Here is a 25,085-nt window from a genome sequence, read left to right on the forward strand (position 1 = left end):
ACCCGCCGGACCAGTGTTGTTATTTTGGTTTTCCTCCTGTATCCATCCCCAATATTTTGAACCCGTGACAGTTTGGGGGCTCGTCCTGTGGTATTGGGGTGGAAATTGAATCTGGAGGCTTGGACGCGGTCCGAGGGGGTCGAACGGACAGGCGTGAGCCAGTGGTCTGAAGTGAGTGGGCAAGCCGGCACATCTAAAAGGTGAGGCACTACCTGTTGAATGATTCCAAAGTGTGCCAAATTGGACATTGACAAAATTAACTGTCTGCTCACTGAAAGTACTGGTGAATGTCTGTTTTGATTTTGGTGAAAATCTCATGAGAAGTTGAAGTTGAAATAAGAATAATGGAAGTTCTTAAGTGGGTTCAAGTCCCAAGTATTGAGTAAAGTGAAGAATAAGGATAAGTTTTAAGTGGGTTCAAGTCCCAAGTATTGAGTAAAGTGAATAAGGAAAAGGAAAACAGTGAAAGTGAGTTCGAGTCTCACGCAGAAGATAGGTAATTGGTGAAAGTTGACAGTTAAGTCTCGATTGAATATAAAGCCGGGCTTGGACACCAATAGAATTGCTGGTGTTTACAAATTAATTAAATTTTCTTAGGACGGGAGCGGGGCTCCTAGGACTGCACCAAAGTTCAGGGGTGGGAACCCCCTTTTCCAGACGTGGGAAAGGGTCCTCCGGCGTGAGGTTATCCCAGGTGGCACCTGCCAATGACCTGGGACCTTGGTTTAAAAATAGCCACTGGTATTTACCAGTTTTGTCGTCCGGAGACGACGTTGTGCAGTTTTTGGTCAGCAGAAACCTGGTTTCGGGCGTGAAGCTTTAACTTAAAACTTCGAAAGCCTTGGCTGTGAAATGCCAAAAATAGAGCTTCAGGCAAAGTTTGGGTTGGTTAACGCTTTTAAATTCAGTTAGGGCACTAGTAATCGGGCCACCGTCGGGGACGGAGTCTGGATTGAATTGGTCGCAAAAAACTCGGGGAGTTTATCGGTTGGACCGTTAATTTAAATTTGTCGAAATTGTGTAGGCACAAAAAGGCCTGATAATCTCTGCAGCTGTAAATAAAAGACGTCTTTGTAATATAGAATAAGAGAGTTTGGTGTGGAAGGAGGCTCTGTGTGACAGCAGCGCGCTGCAGCACTGCGGGCTATTTTTAGACTGTGTGTGAACATGCAAATGAGGTGGCTGCTGTGAAGCGCACAGAGGGCTTGTACTTCCTGTTTAGCGTGTTACTGAGTTTTATAATCATGATTTGCAAATATTGTTAAAAGCCTGTAAATAAGATGCTGATTTTGCTCACCATATTAGTAAAAATGAGTTTTGATTTATTGTTGTGAATATATGATTAATGGCTGTGGTTGGCATATTTCTCTTGTGATGCAAAGTTGGATGTTTTAGAGTTTGAAAATGCTTTTTTGTTTGAAATCATAAAATGATTTGGTTTATTTTTGTGGTGTGAAGCATGATTTTATAAGATCTTTAAGTGGTTATTCTTTCAGTTCAATAATATAAGCATTTACATTTAATTTACTTTACTCTTTGGTTCTATCATTATTTAGGGGGTGATTAGGCATGAATTTTACCACCATATGTGGTGTAGCAACTTCATTTTATGTAGATGAGAGGCACGCTTATTTCAGGGCCGTGCCGAATTGAAATTTCACCTATAGGGGGTCTTCTTTACATGAGTTGCATTTGTCACAGTGAGTACGAATAAATGATTAAATACAGTGAATTTTCTTGAGGATGTGTGTGTTTCTAGGGATAATGACTACTGGTTTTATACATTTATATTGAGGAGCGGATGATTGTGGCTGAGTGTGTGCATACATAATGTGAAGACAGCTTTGCAGCCGCTGGGTGTGAGTAGCTGTGTGTGTATGACCGGAACTCTGCATGCCCATAAAAGGCAACTGCCTGACTGTGTGAAGTGTGAACCCAGCGAGAGAGAGAGAGTGAAATCTAGGCAGATGGAGCGAATGGACATCGTAAGAAAAGAAATACTAATTGTATGTTTTAGTGTGTTAATACAGGAAGCTACGGACCTGGACCAACCGCCCACCACAAGCACAGCGGCCGAAGCAAAATTATAGTAATGGGAACCACACCCAGCAAGAATCAGCAGCTGTGGAAGAGACAGCAGCGAGGAGAGAATTAGAGGAGAAATTAAGATAAGTTTTAACACATTAGGGCCGACAGACTTGTGGAGGTTGGGAAGGCGTCCGGAGCATCACAACAAAAGGTGAAACAAAACACACACAAGCAGAGAAATGTGAGAAAAGGCTCCTTTTAAGGTAACGCCCTGTTTGAGAAAGAAGTAAAAAATAAACCGCCTACAAACGCACACACACGCAATGAAAAAACAGCTTACACTCATGAACATGTGAAGATTTTCCAGCAAGGTTAAAGCAGCGAAACTTAACATATACCTGTTGTTGAATGATGAAGTTTATCCATTACTAACAAATAAACTTTCTGGGTTGCAGGACAACAACTTAACTTCCAAAAGAAAGAGACTGGTATGACCAACCAGCAATGAAACAACAAATTTAGTGGTTAAGAGTCAAATTGTGAGATGTTTTCTGCTGATTGAATAATAGAAGTGATTACTGAAGGAAGGAAATTGCTTTTTGGGCTTTTAAACATGATCTTAAGAATTTTAACATGTACCTGTGTTGTCCTGTCAACTTGGTGGGTTATGAGTTGATTATATGGTAAGAAAAAACAAAAAAGGGGGAGAGAAGGCGGACACAGGGCCTGGCCCGGTGTTTCTCCCCTCTCTGAATCACACAGCCGACACAGCATCATTTTCCTGTTCGTCTGTTTTTGTTTTGTTTTTGTTTTTTCTCTTTATGTTTAATTACAGGCTGCTTTGCCAGCCCGGAAAGCCGAGGCTGACCTGGACTCCTACTCTCCCCTCTACCATCTTTGACGTGACCCTGACCAAATGCTGCAACAGCTGGACCCATAACAACAATCTGAAAATGTCAACAGTGCTGCAGGAAAGCGATCTCATGCAGCAGAGACGGAGAGCGTTAAATCCAAGGCCCGTTTCACTACACGGGGGAAATTTCCAGACAGCTTCAGCTGACGGAGCTGTGACAAGACGCCCATTAAGCCTGAATGAAGAGTGAGGCTGAGCAACATGATGCTGACCTTAATAACTCTGCATTTAACAGGACAGTGATGGACCAACACGGATGATCGGGCAGCAAAAAGGGCGCGACAGAGACAGCAGGAGTAACTGAGGTCAGGAGGCACCTCAGAATGGACAGAAGCACCAGAAGAAAATAAGCTGAAGGCACAGGTGTCGGGGCTCGGCCAGGAGCTGACTTCTGAGAAGAGCCGGACAGCAGAGCTGCAGAAGGCCTGGGAGCAAAGCAAGGAAAACATCAGTAAGCTTCAATATGACGTGTACGGAAAAGACTCTGAGGTTTCTGCCCTCAGTAAGAGCTCAAGGCATCAGAGCAGAAACTGAGCCTGGCTCAGGAGGAGCTGGACAAGGAGAAGATGAAGGTTTCACCTGCGATGAACATGGACACTGGAGAAAAGGACTGCTTGATTTGGGGCCAGAACCAGGACAGACTGAACTTTGAACAGCAGCAAGGGTGGCAAACAGACTGAAATGGAGGAGGCAGGACCCCAGGGGCGCTTCAGGCCGTGGTTTACCCAAAACACCAGAACAGGAAAGTGATGAACACAAACACACACAAACACACACATCTACATACGCTGACTCAGAATGAAGAGAAATACACACATGAACACATGTGCACTCGTTGATTGAGTGAGAAATGACACACACACCTAAATCGAAATGCTGATTCACTGAGAAGTGATGCACACACACACACTCACACACACACGCTGGTGCAATGAAGAATGCTTTGCTAACAAATGCTTATGCTGATATGCAAAATGCTGCACGCAAACATCCAAATATACAGAATTTGTTATAAGAAGCTATTGATTACTTAAAATGTGTTTTATTATTGGTTAAATGTGTTTTTTTTGGTCACCCAGAGGTCATTTATGTAGATTTAAGGGACAAGGTCTAAAACAGTTTGGTTATGAAAACAATGTCTGTGCGTGATGTCTGTTTATGGCTGAAGGCCTTGAATGAATTGTTTATTGTGCTCCCCACAGCCCTGATGAGGAGCAGTGGCACAGAGTGAAAATGATGAACTAATAGTGTAAGTTTTATTTCGGAGCGCCACAGTTTCTGTGATTGAGATTTGATTGAAGGAGGAACAAAAGTTGCTACAGCACCTGAGGTTCTCATTCCCACACCATGTTGTTCCGGGAGGAAGAGAAACTTTTGGTTGATTTTTGGGTTTTGCTTAGCATTAGGTTGATTTTATCAGTGATGTTTGGGTTGTTTTCTTTCTCTAAGAGAGAGAAGGATGTTTTTATGCTTGAACATGTCTGCAATGGGCCCTAGTATGTGTTGTTTTATTAGAATTTGATTGGTTACGTTTGTTTTTGCTTTTGTTACAGTGCACTGAGATAAGAAAATCGGAGAGGTGTGATCCACCAGTGGTGATATTTTGATATTTTGTGAGTTCATGATTTAACAATCAGCTCTTTAAACCAGGCCTAACGGATTGAAATTTAAAGCGCTATGAAATATTCTTACTGGAAACAGTTGCAAAGTGTGCTTCTCCATGATTATAATGGGCTCTGGAGAAATTCACTTATATGGGACACTGATTACATCATATAGTCCTGAATCTGAAAGGATTGCAGCGAGTCAATCCAGTCCAAAAACAAGGAATTGTTTCCTTTAAAATGATGATGTCATCTTGCTGGTGATGGATACTCGAATAGGTTGCGCGTGAGACTCCATTATCAGCAACATCTGGTATGAATGTGTGTGAAGGTATGCATGTAACTGGACTGTGATAGACTGACGACTAAAAGTTTTGACTGACTCGATACTGAGACAAAACGACACAGACTTTAGGATTAGTGAATGTGGAGCAACAATTCACCCAGCCTGCAACAGATGGGTGGATATTTTGTTTTGTTTTGTTTTTGCAGGAGCAGGAGGATAAGAGAGAGCAGAGGGGGAGAATGTAGCTTCACATTAGAGTGTGAAACTGCAGACTTAACCCTTTGGTGGCTAGTTTTGAGTTACTGATGTTTGCATTAAGAAAATTGTGTTTTATTAGCTGTGTTTCGATTAAAGTATCCCATGATATGGTTGGGAATGTCAAATGCTAAAGTGAAGAGAAGGTTTGATTTTGCTAATGACTGAACATGTTATTGTTAACCTTAGCAGGCCACTGTAAAAAGTCAATTAACTTGTATAGAGAAAAAGCCAAAACTTTAATAATATGTATGAATAACAGGGAAATGGAAAACTTCACATTCAGAATAGAGATATGGAATAACAAACACTGGTCCATGTGATTTAGGTTCACCCATGAAATAGTCAGAATTTTAAAAAGTAGAATATAACCGACGGGGGCAGGTGATAGGATGTGGTGCTGCATAAGAACAAGAGCAAGCTAGAGAGAGAGAAAACTATTGTGTTTAGTTTTAATAAATTCGAATTAAAATGTACCATTACACTCAGAGGATCAATATGAAATCAAAATATATGCAAATTCTGTATGAAGTACATGACTGGTGACTGTTCTGTCCTGAGCTTTTGTTTCCGATAGCGCCCACTTGACCACACCAACAGCTTTTTGCCACCAACGGAGGGAAATTGCGAATATTTGAGGGAGAAATATTATGAAAGGTGAGAAAGGTAAGCCCCGATGGGGGTGATAAAACCATAGATTTGAATTGAATTCTTATAATTTGACACCAAACATAAAATTTCTCAAAAACTGTGTTGTTGTTGTAAATTTAGTTTGTGTTGCATCTGATATGTGCTAACATAGAAGTCATGATACATGGGGTCCACTCGTTAAAGGGGGACAGAGGGCCTTAGGACTAGGAAGAAGCAATGGACCTCGCTGAACTGGATTATGAGGTGTAGGTGATCTCTTTTTCTTTTTTTTTAAAAAAGAGATCAAAGGGGGAATTGTAAGATTATTATATCGTTTTATGTCACGTTATACCCCAAATTAGAGATTGTGAAACTATTATGTAGTTTTAGTTTGCATTATTCTTATGAATTAGAAGAAGGTGATAACTATTACATTTGTTAAACTGATTTGTATCACATTGGACTGCTGATTAATTGTGAATGAATGATATTGTTTTATGATGCATTATACGGCTGAGTTATAAGAAATACTGTTTTCAGAGAGTTATGACCTGATTTGTTTGATTAGAAGAGAGCAGAATATACCGGAGAGGTTTTCTGCCTCATCTCAGCAGGAGGAGATAAGACGGGAGCCGAGGCCGCTACTTAGGCGCCGTGTGAGAGAAAGAATGTGCATGTCTCAAGATTCTTCAAATCTTGACAACAAGCATAAAATTCTCCAAAATTTAGAGACAGAGTGGAATTCTAGATAAACATAATTTAGCGAACCACAGAAGGATGGCGTTGGACATCCTCAGGGTGGAGAAGGGTTGGTGTGACCAAGGTATGGTTTGGGTTGTTGTATGTATATTTCAAAATGATACAGCTCTGGATGGACCAGTTACCAGGCCATGGGAGGATGACAGACTTTATTAAATGAGGAGAAGAATTTTTCTGGGATTGAGGATCCTCTGGGTAAGTGGTTGACTTAAACATGCATAAATCAAAAGCTATCATTTCAGTATTGAATGTTAATTGATTGATAATTGGCCACACTTACAGCTGTATTGACTTGTTATAGACACAGTCTACTTCATGTTCGAGAATTGTAATTAACAGATTGAAGATAGTGACACTAAGAAAAGAATATGCAGTGCCACACTATCAGATGCCAGTGACGGTTGGGCTCAGTGATGAATCAGGTGAGCTGGATTCATGGCTGAATCAAGACATGGATTCCCCTGCTGTGCTCAGTGAGGGAAAACCAGGGGGAAAATAAAATTTAAAAAAGATGTTTTTATATGTGAAGTTCATATTAATACAGGTTTTGTTTCTAGGTAATTCTGCAGACGCAGGCTCTGGGCGGAGCCCGGAGTTTAACAGATCTCACATGATAACTAAATTGATTTCATTCCCTAGCACAGGATGACAAGGCTGGAGCAACGATACTGGAGAGGAGAATTTCTGATGCTTTCTGAGATATGATGTCACTAACCTTTTCTTTTAATTTTCCAGCTCAGATGAATTGACACAAGGGAGTGTGTCAAAAGGGGGGAAGTTGAGTTTTAACATCAAGCAATGTTTTTATGAGCATTTTTATGTCTTTACTTGTGTGTTTAATAATGCAGGTATGGTTAATTTGTTTTTGCTGTCTTTGATTAAAATGAGTGGTTAATAATTGTCATACACACATTGCAAATGTGCTCATCATGAGTTGGCACTTGGTGTCTTTTGAAGGTCATAAGCTTCGTTCGGCGTGATTGTCCGGACTGATATATTGTAGGGATTGGCTTTGATTCTAAATGCAAACACGCTTACACACACATAGATTATGGTTAGAATAGGTTGCTGGGTCAGAGAGCAATGAACATGATATTCTAAACCAAATTTGCAGTACTGGAAGAACAATGAACAATAAAAATTAGATTGTGAAGATTAGGCAGGGAGGTGCTTTGGTTTTCTGTCTCTTACAGAGAAAGGAACGGACACCGGACGACGGGTCTGACGAGTGTAAGGAGGCATCACCAGAGGAATAGGGGTGTGGAAACAAAGGAGCCTGGCAGGATGGAGACTTGTGGCGGGGCCAGGCGGGCGCCCATGTTAACAGCCAAAATGGTGAAACAGAAGTCCACAGGTTACACGCCCTACGAGCTGCTAACTGGGAGACAGTTTCCGGCACCTTGGACGGTGGTCTCGGTGGAGCAGGAGACGAGGGGGAACAGGTCCCACGCAGACTACTGGAACGAGGTAAAAGCGCTTGTGTCCAGTTTCACCAAACAGGTGGCGTGTGACAGGCCCAAGGGGGAAGGAGAGGTCCCGGACGCAAAGGCGGTGTGGCTGAAAGTCATTAAGCGCAAGTGGAAGGAACCCCGCTGGACGGGTCCATATGAAGTAACGGCCCGGACAGCTATAGCGGTCCAACTGAAAGGGAAAGGCGACACCTGGTACCACTGGTCGCAGTGCGCAGCGGCACACGAGAGCTTGGTGGGGGAAAATCCACCTCCACCCATCACAGGTGAAAATCAGAGGCAGAATAAATCCTCTCACCTGTGCAACGGGCCGACCGGTAGTCTACCTGGAAGGCCGAAGAAAGTAGAGCAGCCGAGGAGGAAATCGTTGCACCTGCAAAAAGGAGCGGGGCCAAAGTGAACATCTGAGAAAGAGGCTCTAGCAAAAGAGCTTTGAACTTTCATGATCTTTATTTCATCATTTTTATTGTTTTTACTTTTTCATTAGAACACAACGCCATCACGACGATCAGAAACCCGTGATGGGACACAAATTATCAAGATATTACTTAGTATTATATGTCTGATGTCGGTTATGCTATTAATCACAGCTGTATGTTTTTTTGCTGGTGGGTATTTTGGTCACATGTGGTTGTTGTCTCATTCCTTGTGCCAGAGGTTTGCTGGAAAAGGTAATTATGAGGGCGGTGGACCCTCCGATGTCCATGATGCCGGTGATGGACACGGAAGTGGCTGTGTAGGTCGAGGGTGTGACACGGCGATAACTGTTTGTGACCTCTGGATGTTATCCAGGGGTCAATAGGGGGAATGAGAAGAGATATTTTACTGTTATTTTATCATTACATCAGAATCATATAATAAGCATTGCATTAAAGCATTTATTGAAGCTATTGACATTACATTAACGTTTGTATTACAGTGATTGTTATAACCTCATGTTAATCTTCTATTTACAGGTGTTGGTATAATCATATAATCTTTCATTACAGGTGTAACCATGATCATCTTTATACATATTGCCGCTTGGTGCTTATTATGGAGTTGTGCTCATGTCAGTAAGGGTTAAAAGCTACAGTCAGCGGGATGTCTGGCTGATCTATTGAGTGAAGTGACGTAGAGCGTAGAAGGCCGCACATGCTTACAAAACACATCATGTTATTCATCATTATCCTTTATTCATTTATACTCTTTTTATTAAGCTTTGAGTAGTGGCATTTGATTAGAACATTTATTACATGTATGGTTTCAGTTAGGTTATTGCACACATGCAGAGTTGGCCTCTGTCCTTATAGACAGAGTGAATGCTGAGGTCGAGGCACACACGCACACATACAAGCAGCAGTTAAACTCATGTAGAGGGGAGAGTTCAAACATTTAAATAATAGTTTGCAAGGCCTTGTAGCTGTTTGATTATGCTTGCAGGAGAGACTGTTTGTTCCAGGGGATAAGCAGAGTTAGAAGATTACTGGGAAGGATCTGGCCTCGGGAAGAAGAAGATGTTCTTTTAATGTGTTAAAAGTTGTCAACATTGATTGTATTGTACCTACTTTACACATGAGGGGGCGTTCTAATACCCTGATGTTCATAAAAACTATTGTTGTGTGGTTTTCGGTGAGAGATCTTATGCTGTCTGCGTGCAGTGTTCATCTCCCACATGTGTGCATTAAAATCATCGTTTGACTTGACCCGGCCGGACCAGTTGTTATTTTGGTTGAACCCGTGACAATGTCCTAATTAGATAAAAAACCAGAGGGTGGTTTAGATTGTCTGTACTCGAGTAGAAGTGCAGATACTACTAGTAAAAACTACTCCAGTAAAAGTCACAGTACTGATTCAACTTATTTACTCGAATAAAAAAAAGTAAAGGCTCTAAATGTGCTCAAAGTAAGGAAGTAAAGGAGGACGCTTCTATTTTGTCCAAAGCTGACTGAACCCTGTGCTATATGAACATAATGATAGAATAATATCAGTAGAGGGGAACAAACTTTAGTCTATCTTTGCTTCTAATTATACTCAGCTTGAGTCTGAAGAAAAAGGAAAATCAAATCAAATCTACTTGCTGTTGCCTCCGTTGTAGAGGGGACTTTGCCTGTAAACAGGAAGTGTGCACAGTCAGAGGTTAAAGTGGGTTCAGCAGGTGGGGAACCTAAAACTGGTTGTCACGGCTCAGTGTGGGGAACTGAATCAAACTCACAATCATTTCTCCTGAGAGCTCCAGCAGCTGTTCTTAGTGTGCAGGCTGTGATCAGCTGACCTGCTGCTCTCTGTGGATGGACACACCTGGATTCAACCAGATGTGAGCAGATGTTTCATCCTCCACAGTTTATACTGTCTTTATACTAGATGCTATAAAGCTGGCATCAAGGTGGAATTCATCAGTGGATCTAAGCTCATCAAATTCATGTGACTCTCTGCTACATGTGATGTAAGCTAACTGTGGCCATGAACCCACAGCCACTGTGCACCAGGCACACACTGTGCTTTACTTTAAATCCTCACAGTGCAGCAAACTAACCTGCAGAGGGTTTTCATGCAGCCTTGTATAACAGTTCGTCTGCCTTAGTTTGATTTGCAGCATGTTTCAAAATTTAAAAAACAGTCACATGTACAAACAAAGTATCTCGTATAAAAAATCCCACTGACCTTTAAATGTAAGCTCTCTTCTTCCTGCCATGTCCCGTCTGTCTTATCTGTCTGTCTGAGTGAAGTTAGCTCTTTCTTTTCTCTCCCTGTCAAATAAGCAGCTGGACCTTTAGCTGCAACACACTGTTACACAAACTGCGCACAAACAATTTGTGTGTTTGCAGAAATGCTGCATTTGAAATGACCTTCAGTAACACATTACTCCCTTTATGTTCGCTCGTCTTCTGTGGGGCTAACTAGATGCTGAAGCCCTGCAGCTCATGAAGCCCAGTTTTAACCCCTGACTTTGACACACTTCAGCTCTTTCATGCATCATCCTCTGGTGACGATTACACAACAGGACTGCCATGCATGTGTTACTGTTTAGACTTGAATCAGTTTGATGTTTGGAGGCTCGCACTAACAAATAATAACTCCTCTTGAATGCAAAGTAATGAGCCTGTTTTTGAAAATGTGAGGAGTAAAAGTACAAGGTTACTTTTAGAAAAACAAACTACGTAAGTACACAAACACTCTCAGCGCTCTCCTGTCTAGTCCCTATTGTTACAACCCGTCTGCGGGCCAGGAGATGGCATGGATGAGGCACTTGCTCCCCACCAACACCCACGCAGCCACAGGAAACAATCACTGGTCATTACATGGTATTTATTTACAAAGTAATGAGGGAAAAACAACAGAACAGGAGTGTCAACACATCAGGGTGAGCCGAGGCCAAAATAGTAAATCAAACAAAGCTGAGGTCTGATAGATGCCAACATACATGAGCTCACAGAGGAAAGGAACCAAAATAAAGACAGAGTCTGACCTCCTGTCCAAAAACAGGAGAAATCGATGTGTTCAAAGTAACGGCAGCTCACCCAGCTGATCAGCTGTTAGGGGAAGCGTGTGAAGCGCTCCAGGCTTTATATAGAAGGCAGGTGTTCAGGCTGGAACCAGTCATTCAGGAGCCGTACATCCATGCACCAGTCGCAGCAGCACCTGCACAGTTCAATTACCATAACATGCAGAAGAGTTGCTGCAGCAAACTGTTCAGGAAAAAAACAAACACATCCAACAAATGATTGTAAAACTATTCTTTAAATTTTAATATATCTGCAAACAGGAAAATGAAACACATAAAATTAAAGCTAAACTAACATTAAGCGAGCACAGGTTTCATTTTTTATTAACCAAAGTTTTTTTTAAGAGTTTTGTTTTTTCCAGAGTTACCTGTGATGGCAGCTGTTAGATATAGTACTGTTGTGACTGTTTAACTCAGTCCATATTATTTTATTTATTTAAACAAAAAAATTGTCTTATGTTGATCTCCTGCAGTCTGCTTGGGTGTTGGAAGACCAGCTTATCTTCTGTCTCACTGTCTCTTTGGACAAGCTGCCAGTCAGTACACGTAAAGCCAAGGTTGGACACACTTGTATGCATGTTGTTACGGGTCCGAAATTGAGGACGAGAGTAAAACAATGATGGTCCAGAAGAGGTCAATCAAACAATTGATTTTAATGAATGCACGCAGCGTGGAGAGGTGTAAACTGCAAAACAGTTGTACATCTCTACCCAAAATACACTCTAGATTGCTTTTATAACATCAGGGTATTGTAACGCCCCTTCTTGCGTTTACAAGCACATAATTTGCATGTACAGAACATTCATGTATTTTAAGAATTAACTGCAACATAGAGGTTCCTCCTTGTGGCATACTCTTAAGAATATGGTGATGATCTAAGGCCTTTGAGGTCACCATGGGCTGGACATCCTTCCGTCACCTGTAACTAGGCAAACTCAAATACCACAAGAAGCTGAATACATTCAGGCCTTTGCTCAGCTACTATTTTACTGTAACAATATACTCAGCATATGAGTTATGATATATATATATTTAACTCAATCATTTTAAAGTAGTTATAACTGCACCTGTAATAAAAATGTTAATATTTGATTATAATAACCCCTATAATATAAATTATAACATAATGCCAGCAGCTTCAATAAATGCTTGGATGAAATGATAATTAATGCAATGATAAGATGATGGTTATGTAAAATAATCCCTATAATTCTACAATGTACACTTTGTGTGTGTGTGTGTGTGTGTGTGTGTGTGTGTAGATGTAGATAGATTGGCAGCGCTGCAAACCCTCGGCCTTCTCTCAGTGAGCTTCATGATGTCGTCACCTGACATGTTCCCCCTCACAGGTGGGCCTGTCAGGGCTCATCTGTGGCATTTCTTGCCTTCTTAGTGGGTTTGGGACCATCAGGTGTGTTGTGCAGCAGTCAGGTTGGTGCACAGCTGACAGCCATATTTGACACTGTTAGAATTCATATTATGGCAAGAACCAATCAGCTGAGAGAAACAACAGCCCATCATTACTGTAAGAAGTGAAGGTCAGTCAGGCTGTAAAACTGCGAAAACTTTGTCACAAAAACCATCAAGACCACGATGAAACTGTCTCACATGAGGACGCCCCAGGAAAGGAAGACCAGGAGTCCCCTCTGCTGCTGAGGATACATTCATCCGAGTCACCAGCCTCAGAAATCACAAGTTAACAGCAGCTCAGATTAGAGCCCAGATAGATGCCACACAGAGCTCCAGTAGCATCTCTGCATGTTCAGAGGAGACTGTGTGAATCAGGCCTTTATGGTCAAACAGCTGCTGAGAAACACAAGGAGTGGACATTAGACCAGAGGACATCTGTGCTTTGGTCTGATGGGTCCTGGCCTCCACAGTCACCTGACCTAAACCCAGTGGAGATGGTTTGGGATGAGATGGAGCTCAGAGTGAAGGCAAAGGACCAACAGGTGCTCAGCATCTCTGGGAACTCCTTCAAGACTGTTGAAACCATTTCAGGTGACGACCTCATGAAGCTCATGGAGAGAAGGCCAAGAGTGAGCAAAGCAGGAATCAAAGCAAAGGCTGTTTGGAAGAATCTGAAATATCAAACATGTTTTCAGTTATTTCACACTTTTTTGTTATTACAGAATTCCACATGTGTTCATTCATAGTTCTGATGCCTTCAGTAAAGAAATGGTGTAAAAAAAGGAAACATGTATTGTATAGTGTATAGTGTATATATTTGTTAGTGTTTGTTTGTACTGTGCTTATTATTCCTAAATGGTACAAAACTGTTCAAAAGTCTTGACCCATCCCTGATTTCTTTACACTACTCAAACAAATTACAGGAACACTTTTTAATCAAAGTAAAGCATTGAATAAATTCAGCCCTTGGTATATTAATCTGGTCAGTTAAGTCGCAGAGGGGATTTTTAATCGGTTTCAGTTGCTTTGGTGTTAATTACATTAACTACAGGCCTACTAGAGGGCCAACAACGAGGCCACTCCATCCATCTATGCTTTCATTTTCTTCCACAAATCTGCGACCGGGTCACAGAGAAGCCCAGACCTCCTGCCTCGTAGCCACCTCCTCTAGCCTATCCCGTGGAACACTAAAGCGTTCGCAGACCTGTGGAAACATATAATCTCTCCAACATGTCCTGTGTCTGCCCCGAGGCCTCTCCCCATCCTCCTCACTCAGCTAGAGAGTAGAAAAAAAAAACAAAAAAATATAATCTCATAATTATTACAAGAGCAGGTTGGGATCCATAATTGATAATTGATATTCAGTGTCACGGCTGCACAGCTGGAGTGTTGACATGAGGACCCAATTGCAGATAAGAAAGGAGACGGAACTGAGTCTTAAACAAATGAGGAGCCTTTTATTTAGCCAAAGGCAAATAATACAGGTGGAATAAACAAAAAATAGAACCTATGCTGGACAAAACCTGGACTATGACGACTATGACATGAACATGATTCTGAGCAGGTGCATGTGAGAAACTATGATAAGGGAACATGAACATGACGATGCCTCTGAACAAAATCATTAGGGAAAAAAAATAAACCAGATTAAATACACACAGGAGGTGATGAGGGGAAGTGGAAACTCACAGGGGAAACAGCTGAGTGGAATACACTTAAAAGACGCCACGGGGAAGTAAAACAGTTGAACATGGAGACACCTGACTCTTCAAAATAAAACAGGAAACATTGAGAGACATAGACATGAAACACAAGCTTGACAACATGACATGAGACAACACATCAGGCAAGAAACACATGACGTACTGACACAGAAGACAAGAAACGACTTATAAATCAGGAATTATAGAAGAAACTAAACTAGAATGAAACTCAACTAAATCCTAACTAATGATGGCAATACAAGAACTAAGCGTATTTTCAATATAATATAAGAAATCAAAAATACAAAATGAACTCAGAATGCTGGGTTACAGACCGAGCCGCTGACAATTCAGACTGAACACAGGCTGCATTTGGACACTCACAGGTAACTTCATTTTGACTTGCTGTCACCTGGATCTGGAGCTGAACTGTAAACTAGTGATTCTTATCCATTGGGCCACAGCCCACTTTTGGCTGTGAGCCACGCCTTGAGGGCAGCAAAAAAATCTTAGTTGTACACCTGTGGGCCGCGAGGGCCGCGGGACATCATAAGTTAATAATTAAAGAAAGGAACTACGGTTATCCATGAAAATCTCAATTACAATACAGCTTTCCACTGCTTAGTGGGAGTTGTTTAATCAGTCTCAATAACCAAGCAGAAGAAGACACTATGCCCACCGTTTGCAGTTAGCAAAATATATGGAGAAGTTCTTAAAACGCAAAAATGAAGATTAAAGTGACAAGCCCCAAAAGGCAAAAACTTTCCACAAGTACAACCATAACTTCCTGAAGTATGGGTTTGTGAACGGAGGAAATGAAGCGGCTCAATGTGTAGAGTGTGGACTAAGGCTATCCAACAAAGCACTGAAGCCTTTGAAATAAAAACAGCATCTCAAAACCAAACATCCCAGGCTCACAAGAAAGCCAGTGGAATATTTCAAGAGAAAAGAAAATGGACTGCAGATGCAGAAACAGTCTTTTGTGTCACTGACTGGTAACTCTAACTGTGCTTTAAAAGTTAGCTACCTCATGTCCAGGCTTGTGGCACAGAGTAAAAAGTCTTTCACTATAGCGGAGGAGTTGATTTTGCCTGCCGCCGTACATATGTGTCGTGAGATTATCGGAGAGACTGCTGCAAAGAAGCTACTGACCATCCCATTTTCAAACGACACTGTGAGGCACTGTATCACGGACATGGCCTTAGACATACAGCATCAGCATCTGGGAAGAATAAAACTTAGTCAGTTTTTCTTTTTGCAACTAGACAAGTCCACTGATGTCACAAATGGTGCATTGCTGCTGGGTTTTGTTTATTATCGCTGGGACAGCAGTATGCATGAACACATGCTGTTTTGTGGAGAGCTGCCAAGACGAGCCACAGCTCAGAAATGTTTCTGCTGCATTGACAACTACTTCGCCTAGAACGACCTGGACTGGCATAACTGTGCTGGGGTGTGCAGTGATAGTGCAGCTTCAATGACTTGTAGGCACCACGGCATGCACCAGAAACTAAATGGACCCACTGTTTTCTCCACCATGAGGGCCCAGGAAAAGAGGATGGACATGTTTCCACTTTTGTCTCACATCTTGGAAAACTCCCCTCAGCTGAAGATCAGGGACTTTGTCTGTCAGCCCCTTTCACAGCTGACAGAGAAACTTGATGAATACTTCCCTGAGAATCCCAGAGAAGCACACATTTAGATCTTGGACCCATATTCTGTGGATCCCACTGAAAATCATGTTGCTTTGCACTCATCTGCAATCCCAGCTTCCACTGACGGGTCTTTACAATTGCACTGGGGCCAAGACCAAAGATCGAAACAGACTCAGAGCAACACTGGAAGTTACTCTGAGAGTGAGCTCTTCCCCAATTACACACAGACTGGATCTGATCATGTCTCCGAGCCAGGCTCAAGTGTCTCATTAAGAGGTGAACATAAAAGGGAGTTGCAGCTTGCCAAAAAAAAAAAAAAAAAACGACTGTTGTGACTGTTTGTTGTTGTTCATTTAACTCAAATATAAAGAGTAACTTCTGGTTCTGCCAATGAAAAAAGGTTTACTGCTGAAGCAACTTTCAGATTCACCCACAGATTATAAGGCTATATTTGCACTTGCACTTTATTTTAATTTCGTAACAGTTTATTTATTTATTTATAAATTAGATAAATTGAAAGCTGAATCCTGCAACACCGCAGTGTGATGATGGAGCCCCCGCTCTTCCACCCGATCTAAACAGTGTGGCCAACTATGATGGTATCAGCATGCAGGAGAAGCCAACTTACTGGACATGAATGACTGAATGCCAGTTAGTTGATCTGTCTTAGTTGCAGCGGCCACAACTAGGTTAACAATAGGATCACTTACATGGGTTAAGGTTGGTTACATTTAATTTAGCGATTTGCTTTGCCCCTAGACTTCAATGCCGTCATCAACCCCGTTATTGATAAATCTAATCCAGATGCAGTAGTTAATCTCTCATCTTCTCTGTTGCATACACTCATAAAAGATCTTAACCTCATCGACCTTCGGCGGATGCAGAATTTCGACATTAGGGATTATACATTCTTTTCTCATAGACATAAGACATTTTCTAGGATAGACTACATTTTTGTTAGTCCTTCCTTACTTTCAGGTAATACATCTATTTCTATTCAGCCAATCTTGATATCTGATCACTCAGCTTTGTTATGCAGTGTCGATCTGCCCAATACAAACACTAGGGCCCCCAGGTGGCGCTTTAATACGTCCCTATTAACTAACTCTACTTTTCTCAGCCTGCTTAAGCTCCAGCTGAAGGATTTCTTAGATATCAACACTAATGAGGATATTGACCCACAAGTCTTATGGGAGACTACAAAATGTTTCATTCGTGGCTTTTCCATCTCATTCTCCTCCATGCTGGCAAAAACAAAACTTGCCCAGGTATCTAATTTAGAAAATCAAATAAAATCTTTACAGAATCTGCAAAAACTTAGCTGGTCGGATGATCAGTCTACACTCCCTGCTTCACTAAAAGAAGAATATAATGCAATAGTAAAGTAAAGTAAAATTTTATTTATATAGCACCTTTCAAGATAAAATCACAAAGTGCTTCACAGAAGCAGAAACGGACATAAAACCTCAAACAAACAAAATCAACCAAAAGCAAGTTTAAACAGACTGGTTTTTAACTGCTTTTTAAAAGAAATGACTGAGTCCACAGATCTCAAACTCAAAGGGAGCGAGTTCCAGAGTCTGGGAGTCACTGATACAAACGCTCTGTCACCTTTTGTTTTTAACCTTGTATGCGGGACAACCAGCAAGCCCTGGCCACAAGACCTCAGGGACCTGCTGGGGCAATAAAGAAGAAGAAGATCACTGAAGTTGGAGCTACACCGTGCAGGGCCTTATAGGTCATGATTATAATCTTAAAATGGACCGTGAACTTGACAGGGAGCCAATGCAGTTGAATCAGCAGGGGAGTGGGAGTACTTGGGATTCTTTGTCAGAAGCCTAGCAGCAGCATTTTGAACATCCTGCAGTCATTCCAGGGAGGCATCACTTAAGCAAGTAAACAAGGAATCACAATAATCTAAGCGAGATGAAACAAAAGCATGAATAATCATTTCCAATTGGGAGCATGACACAACAGGACTCAGCTTAGCAATGTTTCTTAACCGGTAAAAACAAGAGCGAACCAAAGATTTAACGTGTGTGTCCAGCGTCAGAGCTGGATCAAATGTAACACCAAGGTTACTAATGGAGGATTTAATATAAGAAGCAAGAGGGCCTAGATTTTTAACCACTGCTCCTAGAGACTAGGTTTGAAAAATAAGCAGCCCTTGCATCACGAATTGAAGTGTTAAAAGAAACTAAAAGGTCTTTTAAACGAAGGAGATGAACCTGTAAACGAGTCTTTCTCCACAAACGCTCAGCTTTACGACAGACACGCTTTAAACAGCAAATGCTGTCATTGATCCAGGGAGAGGGTTTTGAAACAGGGGCTAGTCTAGTTTTAATAGGGAAAATATTATCTAAAATAGAAACACAATAATTATTAAAAAGATTTGTTAATAAATCAACATCATTAGAAGCAGGCAGAACCAAATTAAAAACGTCAGCAAATTTAGCAGCAGTAGAGGAATTTAAGGTGCACGAGCTAAGAACACGACGAACAGGAGGAGGCGGCAAACAAAAAGACAAGTTAAATATAATACCAGGGCCGTGCAGAGACATTTATAGGGGCGAGTGCTCAAAGCTAAAAAGGGGCACATTGAACCAGGCTGAATAACAACAACACACATTCATCAAGAATCTAATATGGGATCGCATCATACTATATCAGTGTTGTGAGGCAAAGCAAACGTAGCCTATGTTTTACCTGATGGGTACAATGTTGCTGTTGAGGGGTTGCTGCTGCTCCTGCTGCTGATAGTGCTGGAGGGCAGGGCTGTGTTGATCTGAGACTGTAGACATTAAAAAGTCCATAGGAGAGATGGTAGCTGACTAAACAAGTGTCATGAGATAATAACAAAATGCAAAGATTGGTGACAGCGCTTGGAACCATAAGGCAACAAAAAACTGAGAAACACACAAGGCTCTGCCTGTGAATCACTCTTTGCCTCTCTTCCTCCTTCCATCCCCTCATCTCATCTATCACTCTCCACTTGCTGTCCATCTGAGAACAAGGCACAACTTGCTATTGCAATAAACTATAATTTAATTATCCACACTTAACAACTCTTACACTTAATCTATAATAAAATGATGACAGAAAAATGTTATAGAAGCAAAACATTTCAGTTGTGCTTATTATTATTTTTATACTGGAATACCTCTCCAACAACTGGTACATGTGTTAATGTTACCTGTGCTCTTTGTAATCCAGCTGCTGAGGGATCCACTGCCTTTAGTAGCCTCACACAGCTCCTACTGTTTCCTCCTCATGTCCTTACCAGCCATGTCTGGACAATGTTATATCATGAGTAATAATTTAAAAAATCCATATACATAAAACACACACATGCACGCACACACAGTGACATTTTAGACCTTCTTCAGAATACTGTATATACTGTGGGCACAAGTTTCCATCATGGTGCTGATCCACAATCCTTCCCTTATTATTTATTACTAGAGCTACAATAATAAAGCAATGAGGGAAAAAAGTAATAAATTTATAATAATGTATTTATGATGATTCCATTTGTTTCACTATCCACTCTGTGCAGGGAGAACACTTATTACATTTTTAAACTGTAGAGATACAATAATTTTGCTGCTGTAAAATCAGCATTTTGTCTTATTTAAAATATAAATCTAATATAATCTGTTTCTTAATGTATGTTCTTTAAAATACAGCATGTTTTTTAAATATTATAATTATAATAATCCATTATTATGTGGACATGCATATTAGATCGTTTTAAGTGAAATATAAGCCCTCCAGAAAGGCAGGAAAAGCCCTGTAACTTACTTTAAAACTAAATATGTTCCCTAAAACGGTGGACAGAGCTACAGACCCATGACAGCCTTACCCAGTGAGCCAGCAGCTATGACCAGCACTACTTGTGCAGTTAATAAAAGGACAGGTAAAGTTTGTCGCGCTGTTGCACACACAGCACGCTCATTTGTTTAGTCAGCTGCCACAAGACAGCTTACCAACGTGTACGTAATAAGCTAATACTCCTGTGTGCTACACACTACAGTGTACGCTGTACAGCTACTTACTGGTTTTGTCGCATCAGACGGTGTGTCTGACGTAATTTGTGTTTCTCCTACAGCTCCGTCCGGACCGCTAAAAATGCGCGTGCTCTTTGTGAGCTCGTAACCAGCGCGTTCTGCAGTCAAGGGCGAACATTGGTTAATGGTGATCATGTGACTGATGCAAGCCAGATCCTTTTATTTAGCAAAAATGTGATTAATAGTTAAATATTATTGTTGAGGGGCACTGACAGGACTCCACACGCACACACACATTTAAAAAAAAATTAAAAATTAAAAAAAAAAATTGCCTCAACAAAAGGGCACTTTGGGCACCCATCAGGAAAGGGGCGGGTGCTCAAGCCCCTTCCGCTCCCCCCTCTGCACGTGCCTGTATAATACAACGATGATCCAAAATAAAAAATATCCTCAGAACTAATGCAGTCAATGGTTAAGCCAATAGTAAAAACGAGGTCCAGAGTTTGTCCTTTGGTGTGAGTGGGGCCAGACACATGCTGTGTGAAATGAAAAGGGTCCATGATGCTAAGAAAACCTCTGGCAAAGAGGTCAGAGTCATCATCAATGTGTATATTAAAATCCCCAATTATTAACAATCTGGACAACTTCAAGATGGAAGATAAAAAGTCACTGAACTCCTTTAAATTGACTGTTAGGTCCAGGTGGACGATACACTACAGCACAGTAACACGGATCTTTAATTCCAATTTTAACCAGCTGTAGTTTAAACGATGAAAAGTTTTCAACCATCAATGAGCGACAGTGAAACCAATTTCGATGCACCACAGCCAGACCTCCTCCACGACCAAAAGTCCGCGGCCGACTGATGAAGGAGTACCCGCCCGGGCAAAGTTCGATAAGGGAAGAATAGTCACCATCACGCTGCCAGGTTTCAGTTAAAAATAAAAAATCCAGCTTTTTGGAAAGAATAAGATCGTTCAATAAGAACGTTTTATTTGTCATAGATCGGGCATTGAGAAGCGCCGTGCTCAATGAGGAATAAGTCAACCCATTACCGACACTGACCCGTTTTAGGGGGCGTAGAAACTGGGGGTTCGATCCGTAACGATCATAGATACACTGTAAAAAAAAGTCAGTAAAATATACAGCAAAACACCGTCAAATTCCAACGGTAATGGAGCGTAAAACCAAAAACTTCCTTTTACTGTATTAAATAGATTGAATAACCGTTAATTGTGAGACTGGATAAAACTTTGTTTTTTACTGTGATAAAATGTTGAAATTATAAATACTGTCTGTGAAAACAAATAAATATGCATACATTTTACAATTAAATATTGTAATGTTGAAAATGTCTGAAAAACTTAGATTTTACGGTATTATTTGAGTAAAACTACATCTTTTCGGGTTGTGCACATTGGAATTCACAGTATAAAGCTGTAGATTTTTAAGCAAACAAAAACATTCATTTTTACAGAAGCAAGATGTTAAACAATAGGGTCCACCGTAATAATACAACCAGTAAATACCATTTTAAAAAAAGAAAAAAAAAAGCAAATATCAGCAGTGAAAGACAATAAAATTGATAGTATTTTTTTTTATTTTAAAATTCAGATACTGATATACAGATTAAAAGTTAGGCCTGCAGTATATCATTGTTAACCTTCTGATAAAAAAAAAATCAACAGCAAAAGAAGATGTTAAAAATAAAGTTTATGGTTGTGAATAAAATTGATTTCAATAATCTTTTTTAATTATTATTTTAAAACAACTTTATGTTGTTGTGTTTCACGCCATATTATCAGACCACCTTAAGTGGGTCCGCCTTAAATTTTGAGTTTGTGTGATCGCTGTTGATTGGTAGCTAAACTGCTGGTAAACTGTGTACAGACGTTTTACGTTCGAATTGCAGAGAAAAAAAAATTCTGGTAGCAACATTGTGCAGTATGAGCGAACCATTTCACCAAAAAAAGGGGAAGCAAGGCAAGATGTGGCTGCAGCGGTCTGCAGACGTGACTTCTGATCAAATTCGAACCTCCTCCTAAAGAAACAAAGAGCGACATTATATTGCGGGATGACGTCACCTGAAAATGACCAATAGCGCACAAGCTGCTGAGCTGTGTGCCAACCGCTCTTTTTTTTCATGCAGGAGACTCAAGTTGGCTTCGCTAACGGACACAGTTTTGAACTCGTATATTAGCGCCATTTATTGCTGCTTGGACCACAGCATCTTCGAATTTGTAGACATCCTGGCAGCTTACAATTAGTTCGAGGTGAGGTGAGTACATGCAACTTCAAGTTATCTCTGTTATAAAAATCCACCAGCCCAGCGTTTATAGATAATTTTAGCAGTTCGTTTTTTATGAGTGAGGTTGTGAATTTAGTTAGCATTTGTGAGTTGAGTTAGCATTACTGTCGCGAGGGAAGCATTGCTCTGGATTAGTTTCTGTGTTTGGCGTGCTTAATTCGCTAGGGAGGAATTACCAAAGTACATGGAGTTATGTTAACCTGTAATTTCTGTGGTAAGGTAGTTCAGTCATCAAGGGCTACGTGCTTCATTGTAAACTGCATCGGAATGAGCCATGTTGTTTCTTTCGGTGTATTGAAGCAGGCTGCAAGCAGACATACACCAGGTATGGCGCGTTTAAGGCTCATTTTTACCGAAGACACTCTGCCCCCACCCATGTCACTGGTGTGGCGGTGGTTTCTTCGTTTACATGTGCAATGGCGATGTGTGAACGTCAGTGTCAGAACTCTCTCTTTATGATTAAAAAGGTTTGTTTTGTTCCTGCCCTTTTCAGACACTGAATTTGAGCAGAAACCATAAGGATACTCAAAGGACCTGTGACTCTCAGGAAATGGTGAGATTTTAGGTCATAATCTTTTTTTCTTTTTTTTCCATTAAATTCATTTTCCTTTTTCCCTTTACAATATTGCTGCTTTGTTTTTGTAAACAGCATCAAATGAGAGGGACAGATGAAACAGTTTCAAGACAATGGCAGGAAAAACATGCTGAAGATTGAAACAAACCTTGGCTGGAAATATTTGGTATGTGTTTTACCGTAAATCAAATTGTTGAAAAACATTCAGCTACACTGCAACACAGGGAAACTTGATTTGCACTTATTTTGTTACTTTAATTTCTTGTCTCATTATTTTTGTCAGTTATTATTGTTTATGGTGTATGCCCTTCTTGTTTTCTTTCTGAATGCAGAAGGTATCTAGCCAGTCCACAATGAAAGCTTCGTTGCACCCCATGAGTCTTCTGGCAGAAATGATGGCGCCAGTATTCTTTGGTTTCCCTAAACATCACACCCTGCCTGTTTATACGAGGCTCTTCAATTAAGTCTGCACCCAAAGATTCAATAAGAGGTAAGCAGTGGTATTATTCAAGTTTTGCTAAAGAAAGATGGACAGGAGACACTAATCTTAATCAGCCGAGCTCAGGTTCATGTCCAGGTGAGCAGTTTCATACACTATAAAATGTAGATTGAATGATAGGTCTCATCACCATGCATTCAGCCATTAACTTCAAGTTCTATGATAAATCAATAGGAAACTTAAATACGTTTTCCAACAAATTATGATTGTGATTAGGGCTGCGTTGTCTACAGGGAGTGCAGAATTATTAGGCAAGTTGTATTTTTGAGGAATAATTTTATTATTGAACAACAACCATGTTCTCAATGAACCCAAAAAACTCATTAATATCAAAGTTGAATGTTTTTGGAAGTAGTTTTTAGTTTGTTTTTAGTTTTAGCTATTTTAGGGGATATCTGTGTGTGCAGGTGACTATTACTGTGCATAATTATTAGGCAACTTAACAAAAACAAATATATACCCATTTCAATTATTTATTTTTACCAGTGAAACCAATATAACATCTCCACATTCACAAATATACATTTCTGACATTCAAAACAAAACAAAAACAAATCAGCGACCAATATAGCCACCTTTCTTTGCAAGGACACTCAAAAGCCTGCCATCCATGGATTCTGTCAGTGTTTTGATCTGTTCACCATCAACATTATGCAGCAGCAACCACAGCCTCCCAGACACTGTTCAGAGAGGTGTACTGTTTTCCCTCCTTGTAAATCTCACATTTGATGATGGACCACAGGTTCTCAATGGGGTTCAGATCAGGTGAACAAGGAGGCCATGTCATTAGTTTTTCTTCTTTTATACCCTTTCTTGCCAGCCACGCTGTGGAGTACTTGGACGCGCGTGATGGAGCATTGTCCTGCATGAAAATCATGTTTTTCTTGAAGGATGCAGACTTCTTCCTGTACCACTGCTTGAAGAAGGTGTCTTCCAGAAACTGGCAGTAGGACTGGGAGTTGAGCTTGACTCCATCCTCAACCCGAAAAGGCCCCACAAGCTCATCTTTGATGATACCAGCCCAAACCAGTACTCCACCTCCACCTTGCTGGCGCCTGAGTCGGACTGGAGCTCTCTGCCCTTTACCAATCCAGCCACGGGCCCATCCATCTGGCCCATCAAGACTCACTCTTGTTTCATCAGTCCATAAAACCTTAGAAAAATCAGTCTTGAGATATTTCTTGGCCCAGTCTTGACGTTTCAGCTTGTGTGTCTTGTTCAGTGGTGGTCGTCTTTCAGCCTTTCTTACCTTGGCCATGTCTCTGAGTATTGCACACCTTGTGCTTTTGGGCACTCCAGTGATGTTGCAGCTCTGAAATATGGCCAAACTGGTGGCAAGTGGCATCTTGGCAGCTGCACGCTTGACTTTTCTCAGTTCATGGGCAGTTATTTTGCGCCTTGGTTTTTCCACACGCTTCTTGCGACCCTGTTGACTATTTTGAATGAAACGCTTGATTGTTCGATGATCACGCTTCAGAAGCTTTGCAATTTTAAGACTGCT

The 25,085-nt window shown here is 40.9% G+C and overlaps 2 long non-coding RNA genes across 3 annotated transcripts; one reads left to right on the plus strand and one right to left on the minus strand.

Moving 5' to 3' along the window:
* Positions 1–11,215: 11,215 nt before the first annotated feature.
* LOC120439402 lies at positions 11,216–18,941 on the minus strand. Its single transcript, XR_005612628.1, has 2 exons — positions 18,903–18,941; positions 11,216–11,565 (listed from the first exon to the last, which is right to left on the minus strand). It is a non-coding gene; the product is annotated as an uncharacterized LOC120439402 (long non-coding RNA).
* Positions 18,942–22,439: 3,498 nt separating this feature from the next.
* On the plus strand, positions 22,440–23,674 carry LOC120439395. 2 transcript variants are annotated; one of them, XR_005612620.1, is made up of 4 exons: positions 22,440–22,481; positions 23,005–23,064; positions 23,161–23,251; positions 23,418–23,674. It is a non-coding gene; the product is annotated as an uncharacterized LOC120439395 (long non-coding RNA). The 2 variants fall into 2 exon arrangements; XR_005612619.1 differs by lacking the exon at positions 22,440–22,481 and having other exon boundaries at positions 22,885–23,064; positions 23,418–23,671.
* The last annotated feature ends 1,411 nt before the right edge of the window (positions 23,675–25,085 follow it).

This window comes from Oreochromis aureus, linkage group 3, assembly GCF_013358895.1.
Source record: "Oreochromis aureus strain Israel breed Guangdong linkage group 3, ZZ_aureus, whole genome shotgun sequence".
In the NCBI taxonomy this organism is placed as follows: domain Eukaryota; kingdom Metazoa; phylum Chordata; class Actinopteri; order Cichliformes; family Cichlidae; genus Oreochromis; species Oreochromis aureus.